This window comes from Plecotus auritus, assembly GCF_963455305.1.
Source record: "Plecotus auritus genome assembly, chromosome: 1".
Classification (NCBI taxonomy): Eukaryota; Metazoa; Chordata; class Mammalia; order Chiroptera; family Vespertilionidae; genus Plecotus; species Plecotus auritus.
Genome location: NC_137770.1, coordinates 178332504 through 178343699, shown reverse-complemented (window position 1 = coordinate 178343699; position 11196 = coordinate 178332504). Strand labels below are relative to the sequence as shown.

The window sequence follows — 11196 nt, the reverse complement described above, 5'->3', positions numbered from 1 at the left end:
AGCCTGTCAATAACCATAATGAAGATGAATTAAGAATCTATTTTGTGCCAGATGCTGTCCTGGGTACCAGGAAGACAGAATGAGAAAACATGGCCCTGCTCCTCAGTCCACTGGGAGTGACCAATAACAGTCCCTGTGACACAGGGGTAAGAGTGCACACAGCGGAGAGAGGGTTTCACAGAGGAGATGACCTTTGACCTGTACCTGGAAGATGCTTGAGTCCAGCAGGAGTAACAGGAAGCAGAGAATTCCAGAAACTTGGAGTTTATTTTTATTTAGTTATTGGTCTTACTATTGATTATTAAAGTACTAAATATTCTCTTAGGATATATGAAATGTACCAAAAAAATTTTTTAATATATTTTATTGATATTTTACAGAGAGGAAGGGAGAGGGATAGAGAGCTAGAAACATCGATGAGAGAGAAACATCGATCAGCTGCCTCCTGCACACCTCCCACTGGGGATGTGCCTGCAACCAAGGCACATGCCCTTGACCGGAATTGAACCCGGGACCCTTCAGTCCGCAGGCCAACGCTCCATCCACTGAGTCAAACCGGTTTCGGCTGTACCAAACATTTTTAAAGAAATCAAAAAAACAATGACCAAAAAAAATGACCCATAACTCCAATATCTAGAGGCAATACTGCATCAATAATTATTTTGCCCATAATTCCTTGTTTTCTTTTTCCATGCATCAGAATATAAAATTGTGTTGATACTACATTTCAACTCTGTATATTGTTTATTCTCAAAACAGTCTATCTTCTAAAAAAATAATATTTAGTAGCCTCTTAAAATCTCACCAGGTTTATCACAATATTTGTAAGCATTAATCTGTTGTGGATTTTGGTGCTTCAAGTTTTCATTCATATAAAGGATGTCTTTGTGTGTAAATTTTTGTTGTATTTTAGAATTGGAAATCCTGAATCTTATTAACACTCTTGATAACTAGCCAAATTGCTTTCTAGAAACATTGTAACACTTTAAATTATTACTAGCAAAGTATGAAAGTGCCTTTGTTACTAAATTCCAACCAACATTACATACATTTTTTAAAATAGATTTCACCATACATTTAGTAAAATGCACTAATCTCAAATGTATAGCTTACTGGAAAAAATATATTTTAAAAATTTTGATATTTGATAATGTAATAGAAAATTTTTTATTTCTTTCATTTCTAGTGAAGTTATATGTCTTCTTATGTTTATTATATTCTTGAACTTGCTCTTTTGTGATGTCCATTCGTGCCATTTATCTGTTAAAGTCTAAGTGGTTCTTTAAAATATATATATTTTATTTGTATTTCTCATATTTGCTATAAATATTTCCCCAGCTTGTTTCTTTCCTTTTTTGTGTGTGATGTTTTTGTCAGTCAAAGCTTTTGTTGCTTATGTGGTCAATTTTCTCAATTTTTTCCGTTTTAATTTCTTCCAAGTAAAATTTAAAATATTTTTAGATTTCTTTGAGAATTCTTTAACTTGTGGGTTATTTAGAAATGTGTTGTGTAATTTCCAAATATTTGGGGGATTATCTAGCTGTCTTTCTGCTGTTAGCCTCTAGTTTAATCTCATTGTCCTCTGGGGACATTCTTTGTGTTATTTCTATACTTTTAAATTTGTTAAGGTGTGTTTTATGGCTAGAATGTGGTCTCACTTGTTAAATGTTCCATGTAAGCTTGGGAAGAATGTGAGTTCTGCTGTTGTTGGATGGGCTATTCCACAGGTGTCAATTAGACCCAGGTAATTGATAGTGCTGTTTAAATCATTAACTGATTATTGCTGCCTGCTTGGTCTCTTAGTTACTAGCAGAGGCTACTGGAGTCTCTAAGAGTAATGATGGATTTGTCTATAGCTCCTTTCAGTTCTATCAGTTTTTGACTCATCTATTTTGATGCCTATTTAGGTGCATACGTGGTATTGATTGTTATGTCTTTTTGGAGAATTAAACCCTTTATCATTATGTAATACCTCATTTTATTCCTGATAATCTTTCTTTTTCAGAAGCCAATTTGTCTGAAATTAATATATATATTCCAGTTTTCTTTGATTAATGTTAGCATGGTATATCTTTCTCCATTTCTTTGCTTATAATCTGCGTTTTTACATTTAAAATGGGTTTCTTTTTTATTCTTCATAAATCTTTATTGTTCAGATTATTACAATTGTTCCTCTTTCCCCCCCCCCATAACTCCCCTCCACCTGGTTCCCATCCCACCCTCAGCCCTTACCCCCCCGCCACCCCACTCTCCTCATCCATAGGATTTTTGTCCAGTCTCTTCCCACACCCCTCACACCCCTTTCCCCCTGAGAATTGTCAGTCCACTCCCTTTCTATGCCCCTGATTCTATTATATTCACCAGTTTATTCTGTTCATCAGATTTTTTTATTCACTTGGTTTTTAGATTCACTTGTTGATAGATATGTATTTGTTGTTCATAATTTTTATCTTTACCTTTTTTCTTCTTCCTCCTCTTCTTAAAGAATACCTTTCAGCATTTCATATAATACTGGTTTGGCGGTGATGAAGTCCTTTAGCTTTTTCTTATCTGTGAAGCTCTTTATCTGACCTTCAATTCTGAATGATAGCTTTGCTGGGTAGAGTAATCTTGGTTGTAGGTTCTTGCTATTCATCACTTTGAATATTTCTTGCCACTCCCTTCTGGCCTGCATAGTTTCTGTTGAGAAATCAGCTGACAGTCGTATGGGTGCTCCCTTGTAGGTAACTAACTGTTTTTCTCTTGCTGCTTTTAATATTCTCTCTTTATCTTTTGCTCTTGGCATTTTAATGATGATGTGTCTTGGTGTGGTCCTCTTTGGATTCCTTTTGTTTGGGGTTCTGTGTACTTCCTGGACTTGTAAGTCTATTTCAGGGGTCCTCAAACTTTTTAAACAGGGGGCCAGTTCACTGTCCCTCAGACCACTGGAGGGCCGGACTATAGTTTAAAAAAAAACTATGAACAAATTCCTATGCACACTGCAGGCCCGGGGCAAGTTGGCTGCTAAGCAGGACAGGAAGCAGCACCCAGCGGGCCAGATAAATGTCCTCAGCAGGCCGCATGTGGCCCATGGGCCGTAGTTTGAGGACCCCTGGTTCTTTCACCAGGTGGGGGAAGTTTTCTGTCATTATTTCTTCAAATAGGTTTCAATATCTTGCTCTCTCTCTTCTTCTGGCACCCCCATAATTCGGATGTTGGTACACTTGAAGTTGTCCCAGAGGCTCCTTACACTATCTTCATATTTTTGGATTCTTTTTTCTTTTTGCTTTTCCAGTTGGGTGTTTTTTGCTTCTTCATATTTCAAATCTTTGACTTGATTCTTGCAATCCTCTAGTCTGCTGTTGGATCTCTGTATATTATTTTTTATTTCAGTCAGTGTATGCTTAATTTCCAGTTGGTCCTTTTTCATATCCTTGAGGTCTCACTAAATTTATCAGACTTTTCTAGAAAATTCTTGAAAAACCTTATAACCGTGGTTTTGAACTCTATATCCAGTCGTTTGCTTTCCTCCATTTCTTTCATTTGTGACCTGTTTCTTTGTCTCCACATTTTGGCTGCTTCCCTGAGTTGACAGAGTGGCTTTGTGTGCTAGGTGTCCTATAGGGCCCAGTGGCTCAGCCTCCCCAGTTACCTGAGGTGGACACTCTTGGTGCACCCCTTTGTGGGCTGTGTGCACAGTCTTGTTGTAGTTAAGCCTTGATTGTTGTTGGTCTCACTGGGAGGAATTGACCTCCAGGCCAGTTGGCTGTGAGGACCAGTTGTGTCTACAAGGGGAGAACTGCTGTGCTGGAGACACCCTTATGAGGAAAGACTTGCTTCAGTGGGGCTTTGGTGCTCACTGAGTCTGCCCCCTGAGTGTGTCCCTTATGGATCTGAGGAGTTGTAATCTGGATGGTCCTACTCTGACCCCTGGGTACACTGGCTCTTGGATCTCCAAGGAGGTGCTAATTTAGCCTCTGCCTGAGGCCACCCAGCAGGACCTAAGGAGAGATCTGCACATTCCTCTTCTTTGTTTGGGTTTTGGAGGTGCCAAGATGAGGCCCAGCTGTGAAGCAATGCAAGATGCTGTGGGGCCTTGGGCCTTCTTTTGGATGTTCTGGGTCTCACTGACTCAGCTGCAGTTTGTTAGGTAAGTTTAGATTTCAAAGGACCAGGCCTTTCATACGTAAAAGCCTCTGCGCACAGCTTGGATGGGCAGAGTCTCATGGCGGAGCAAACAGCAATGGCTTCCCGTCAGCCTTGCCCTAAGAGGCCCCTGGGTCTCAGTGTCCCTTGGTAATCACTGCAAGCACCTCTGAGAGAAAGCCACCCTCGAGTTCCACCCACTGCCAGACAGTCCAGTTTCTCCCTGTATGAGTCTGGATGCCAGACAGTCCAGTTTCTCCCCGTATGAGTCTGGGTCCCCAGAGTCTCACCCAGAACTGGAGTTCAGAGCAGTCAAGAGCTTGTGTCTCCCTGCGGATTGAAAAAGCCAGCCGCATACTCAGATGCCAGCCCTCTCTGCTCGCGCACCTCCATACCCTGCACTTCCGCAGCTCCTGTGAGTCTCAGTGTGCTTTTCTCTTCCCTTATAGTTGTAGAATTTCCACTCAGCCAGCCTTCCTGTGGTTCTGGATGATGTCTGTTTTGTCTTTTAGTTGTAGTTTTGAAGTTGTTGTGCAAGGCAGCAAGTTCAGGTGTTTACCTATGCTGCCATCTTGGTTTCTCTCTTAAAATGGGTTTCTTATAGTTAAGTCTTGGGGGTTTTTTTAATCCACAATGACACTCTGTCCTTAGTTGGTTTATTTAGAACATTCACATTCAGATCTTCACTATGAAAACCTGCTGGATTCCTGGAGGTAAAGACTACAAAAATATAGGGACTTATCCCAAAATTGTGGTCCCCAGGAGTTTCTCACTCATACTAGTCCACAGTCAGCCTTTGAAAATTCATTCAAAATTAGAATTTAGGAACTGCCTTTTGACCAGCAATCCCACTTCTGGGAATATATCCGAAGAAACCTTCAATGCCAATTTGAAAGACTATATGCACCCCTATGTTTATTGAAGTGTTATTTACAGTAGCCAAGATCTGGATGCAGCCCAAGTGCCCATCAGTAGATGAGTGGGCTGACAGTTGTCAAAGAGGAGGGGAGTTGGGGGGCTAGATGAAAGAAGGTTAAAAGAATTAAGCAAAAAAACATATATACATAACACCTCAGTGTGGTGATAGCCAGAGGGAAAGGGGTTGGGAGCAGGTGGAGGTGAGCAAAGAGGAGGGTTGGGAGGTGGGGACAGAAAGAGACTTTGCGTGGGCAGTGGATGCACAAGGCAGTGTGCAGATGATGTTTTGTTCAGTTGTACACTTGAAACCTGTATGGTTTTGTGAACCAATGTCACCCCAATAAATTCAATTTAAAAAATAAAATAAAAGTGAACACTTTTTAAAATGTTTAATCAGATTTTTTAGGAAGAATTTATTTTGGACCCACCAATAAAACTCCCATTGTGTTGTTGTGAGATCTTTATTTTATTCAATAATTCATGAGCTTTTGTAAAATGCCTGGCTACTGATACTGAAATAAAACTCTAGAATTCCAGTGCTGGCTGGTATGTCTCAGTTGGTTGAAGTATAGAGTTATCAGTTTGATTCCTGGTCAGGGCACATACCCAGGTTGTAGGGTCAATCCCTGGTCAGGGTATGGGAGGCAACTAATGTTCTTTTCTTTCTCCAAGCCTCTTCCTTTCTCTCTCTCTAAAATAAAGGAAAAAAATTTTAAATCATAGAATCCCAGCTTTATAAGGGGGAAAAAATGCCATTTAAGTGTACAATTTTAATTGGCCTATGTCAATGGAAATTTAGGCCAAGCAGATCATGATTCAACATATCTAGAAGATCATTTGTTTTCAGATACATAACCAGGCATAAGCAAGTATTCTGTCTAAAAAGTGTCTGTGAAGCCTCCTGTTAAAATGGATTCGTTGCTATGGACACCAAGAGCATGCTATCACTTTAGACTTCAAGGAAGACCTCACAGAGGCTAGTCCTGGAGCAGAGAGCCAAGCAGAAGTGACATGGAGGGCAGAGTGGCTTTCTTGCAGCCCCTTGGGCTATGCTTCTGGGGAGAGCATCTCTAAGAGCTTCCCAGAAAGAGCAAACTAAGCATGAATTGTATTCCTTATTCCAAAAGCGCCCTCCCTTTTCCTTGGTGGCTTTGTCTATGTTCATTTAGAGCTGCTCAGTATAGAGGGCTGAACAATGTCACACCCTGTCATTGTGCCCTAACGAATTTTACAGTCCCTTGTATACCTCCTACCTTCTACTGTGGCAAGTGAATAAAGATTCCAGTCCAATATGGGCCACAATAAAAATGTAGACACCCTGGGTGAGGTCACCTGCACAGCCTCTTGCAGCTCACCAACAGGACTACTACGTGTATTGTGTTTATGATATTACTAAAATATGCAAGCCACAACAAAAATGTAATCAAAACAGAGAGGTATTGGATTGAAGACAGACATGTAGATCAATGGAATAGGACTAAGAATCCAGAAATCATTCCTTACATTTTTGACAAAGATATCAAGACAATTCTGTGCAGAAAGAATAATCTTTCCCAAAAATGGTGCTGAGACATCTGGGTAGCCATATGCAAAAGAATAAAGTTGGACCATTACCTCACAAAATACAAAATGCAAAAATTATCACAAAATGGATCAAAGACCTAAATGTAAAAGCTAAAGCTATGACGCTCTTAGAAGAAAACAGGCATAAATCTTCATCACCTTGCATGGGGCAATTGTTTCTTAGATATGACACAAAAAGCACAAGTGACACAAGAAAAAAATAGGTAATCGCACTTCATCACAAACTACAACTTTTGTGCTTCAAAGGATCTTACCAAGAGAGTGAAAAGGCTATACAGGAGTGGTAGGAAATATTTATAAATCATATATGTGATCAGAGAATTGTATATTGAATATATAAAGAAGTCTTACAATTCAGCAATAGTCAAAATAGCCCAAGAGCTCAGATCTTGGTTTCTAATGCCATTTCTCAGTGATATTAATAAAATGAACAGGGCTCCTGAGAAATGGTTGATTCTAAGACTGATGCAAGAAATATACAAAATGAGCCTGAAGTATCTTATAATGCCAGAAAGTAAGGAAGTGCTCAAACAAATGCGCACGCACACACACACACACACACACACACACACACACACACACGATAGGGATATATCAAAGGGACTCAGGAGCTAACTGAAAGAGCCCAAGTTGGAACAATTTGAGAAGCAAGACAAATAAATTAGTATTTGATTACAAATCAAATATAAATTAAATAGCCACGAGTCCATAAGGATATCTATATATATAAAAGCCTAAGCGACCGTTACAACCAAATGACTGGAACGACCAGTTGACCAATCGCTATGGCACAGCCAGCCAACCTCCCATGGCCCCTCTACCCACCAGCCAACCTCCCATGCCCCTCCCCCAGGGCCGGCCAGCCCCCCGCCCCCATAGGCCTTGATTGCTGGCCAGGCCGAGGGACCCCACCCGTGCACAAATTTGTGCCCAGGCCTCTAGTGAGTAAATAAATAAGGAGACGACTATTGCATGCAGAGGAATTCCAAATAATCTTAATAATAACGAGCTAATATGCTAATTAGACTGAACAGCTGAACGACCTTCCAGACATCCTTCTGGAGGACCTTCTGGATGAAGCTGGGGCTGCAAGGGCTGGCCAGGGCAGCAAGGGCCAAGCCCCTTGCATGAATTTCGTGCATCGGGCCTCTAGTTTATATACACTGAGTAGCCAGATTATTATGATCTCTGAATGCATAATAATCTGGCCATTCAGTATATATATTAGAGGGCCCGGTGCATGAATTCGTGCATGGGTGGGGTGCAGCCAGCCTGGCCAGGGGGAGGGGACATGGGCGGTTGGCCAGCCTGCCTGCTGATCGAACTCCTGGTCGAGGGGACAATTTGCATATTAGCCTTTTATTATATAGGATATACACTGAGTGGCCAGATTATTATGTGTTCAGAGATCATAATAATCTGGCCACTCAGTATATATTTTCTGCCTTCAAGAGGTGGTAATGACTCCTTCTCCTTAGAATTAGCTCAGCTGGCATGGCTCAGTGATTGAGGTCCACCTATGAACCAGGAGGTCACATATGCCCAGGTTGGGGACTCGATCCCCAATGGGTGACATGCAGGAGGCAGCCAATCGATGATTCTCTCTCACCATTGATGTTTCTATCTTTCTCTCCCTCTCTTTTCCTCTCTGAAATCAATAAAAAAAAAATTTTTTAAGGAAAGAAATAGGCTGTACAAAGTGGCTTGCATGGAAAGGGGGATAGAAGAAACTGTACAAACACTGTCTCATCCAAGTGATCAAGGTCAACATCAACAATGTTAAGCCATTTCAATAGTCTGTAATGAAAATGGCACTTTACCTTTGTGGCTTTCCTCCCCAACACACATAACCCCAGTCTAATGAGAAAAAAACATCAGAAAATCCCAATAGAAAGACATTCTGCAAAATATTTGACTAGAATTCCTCAAAACTGGCAAGTCGTCAAAAAAAGGAATGTCTGAGGAACTGTCAAAAGCAAGAGGCGCCTAAGGAGACATGACAACTACACAATGTTGTATCACTAATTGTAACAAATGCACCATGCTTATGCAAGATTTTTTAATTAATTGAGACATTTTTAATAAATAAGCCTCAAATATACTTTATATTGATAAAATGCAATATTGAAACTGTGACATTTTAAATACTTTTTCAAAAAAGGTTAGTGGTTTTCTTTTTTCTGGGAAACATGGAGATCCACCTCTGAGCATTAAGACAAATAAACTAGTATTTGGTCACTACGGTCTAGTTCAGTGGTCGGCAAACTGCGGCTCACGAGCCGCGGTTTGCCGCTCTGTTGACTAATGAGTTTGCCGACCACTGGGATAGGGGCTTAATCACAAGGAACAACAGCCTGTAATTTTTGGAATCGAGAGTCTAGTTAATACTAATATCTAAACAGCTGTTCACATTTCACACGTACTATAAGGCAGACTGTGAATTTCTGTATCATTGAATTTAGCAAAAATTTCATGAGATAATGTAAAGGAATGTCAAATTTTGGAAGTGCAAACTCATAAACCTCATTGGGATCACTTTTTTGCTTGAAGTGCATCTGACTTGAGAATACAGGTGATTTTCTTTTCTAATTCCTTGGAAAAATATTGCTGCACTAAGTCTTATGTCTTCTTTACTATGACTGGGTTGTTAAGAAAGATTATCAGCTCTGTAGTTAGTTTCTCATAGTTGATAAAAATCTGTCAAAAACATCATAATTTGCAAGGGATAAAGTTGTTTTTCAGCCCTAGCCAGTTTTGCTCAGTGGATAGAGCATTGGCCCTCAGACTGAAGGGTCTTGGGTTCAATTCCAGTCAAGGGCACATACGATTGCAGGTTCGATCCTGGGCCCTTGTCAGGGTGCGTGCAGGAGGCAACCAATTGATGTGTCTCTCTCACACTGATGTTTCTCTGTCTCTCCCTCTCCCTTCCACTCTCTCTAAAAATCAATTTAAAAAAATATCTTGGGTGAGGATTAACAAAACAAAACAAAACAAAACAAAGTTGTTTTGCAAAGGCACAAGGAAAGAAACAGCATTTCTTATTTATATAAGCACACTTAAACTAATCATACTGCAACTAAATCCAATATATTATTCAAAAGTTCTATAAAAATTTTATTTCCACTGCTCCAGTAGACAACTGTTAGATCTGCATAAGAGTTGCACTGCAGCAGTTTGCTGGTCCAATTTAAGAGTTTGAAGTTCTTTTAGTGTATTTGGCCCAATGATATCCACATCCCAGATAAATTCAGTTCAAAAAATAGAAACTAAGGCAAAGACTCCATATAACAAAGCACAAGAATATGTTACTAGAAGTTGTCCTTCCATGGCTAATGCAGAAATAAAAATTTTGGAAGCAGCCCTGGCCACTGTGGCTCAGTTGATTGGGTGCCTTCCCATGCACCAAAAGGTTGCTGGTTTGATTCCCAGTCAGGGCACATGCACGGGTTTCAGGCTTGATCCCTCTCTGGTAGGGGGCATGCATGAGGCAGCAGATCAATGCCTCCCTCTTGCACATCGATGTTTTTCTCTCTCCCTCTCCTTTCCTCTGTCTCTCTAAAAATCAATAAAATTATCTTTAAAAACATTTTGGAAGCAGAAAAACGACACCACCCCATAGTTCCAGCAGTGAGAACGATTCCTACAATGCCTTGCAAAGAAAATATTATTGCAAAGCTGGAAAGTAGGATCATGGGAAGAAGACAATATCCAAGGACACTTGCCACACAACTAAATGTAACACCTGTCATAATCATTACGTTTAACAGACAAAACGTTCCTAGAGATCCAATTGCATTGATCCCGCACACATAGCCAAACTGAATTTTGCCAGCCATTAACGGGATGGCTCCAAAGGCAAGGCCAGAAACCATAGGCCCTGCCAGATCAGCCTCATGCAGAATGCTGCCATCTGCTACTTTTAATAGAGGTAACACTGTTAGTGGGGTTTTTTTTGCCAGATGTGGTCAAAATTGACACCTAATTCTTCTAACAAAGGTGGCTCATCCTCAAGGTTGTTTCCACAGAATAGCTGAGGTGTAGTTGGAGTAAATGTCTGAGTTGGTGGAAAATCTGCCCGGTGTACGGCTGCTGTGGCTGCATTATGTCTGGAGGGACAAATGGGCCTTACTGTGAGTAGTCATAACCAGCATACTGTTTGCTATAGGGTCCTCCTCTTCCTCCCTAATCACAGGACTGCTGTGGTTGCTCATCGATGCTGTAACTTGTCTGGCAGAAATCTGTGTTTAAGTTATCAAAGCCTGACATTGCAAATGTTCAAACACCGGGGCGGCACCATAGTTCCAGCAGCCCCAAGGAAACCCCAGAACTCAGCTTAAGACCCTGACCTGGCCCTTGTTGCTGTGTCACAGGCCAAAGTAATTCAGATGTTAATAATAGAGGAAATTAGATGCAGGGTATATAGGAACTCTGAACTATCTTGACAACTTTTTGGGAAATAGAAAACTGTTCTAAAAAATAAAGTTTATTTAAAAAACACACACACACAATAAACAAAGTTAAAACACACACACACCCAAATAATTCAATTTAAAAATGGGTAAAAGGAGA

General features: G+C 40.6%; 1 pseudogene across 1 annotated transcript; it reads right to left on the bottom strand.

Annotated features, from left to right (window-relative positions):
• Positions 1-9879: 9879 nt before the first annotated feature.
• On the bottom strand, positions 9880-10893 carry LOC308250220 (protein YIPF5-like; annotated as a pseudogene). The gene is made up of 2 exons: positions 10235-10893; positions 9880-9995 (listed from the first exon to the last, which is right to left on the bottom strand). The product of its transcript is annotated as a protein YIPF5-like (transcript).
• Positions 10894-11196: the final 303 nt, after the last annotated feature.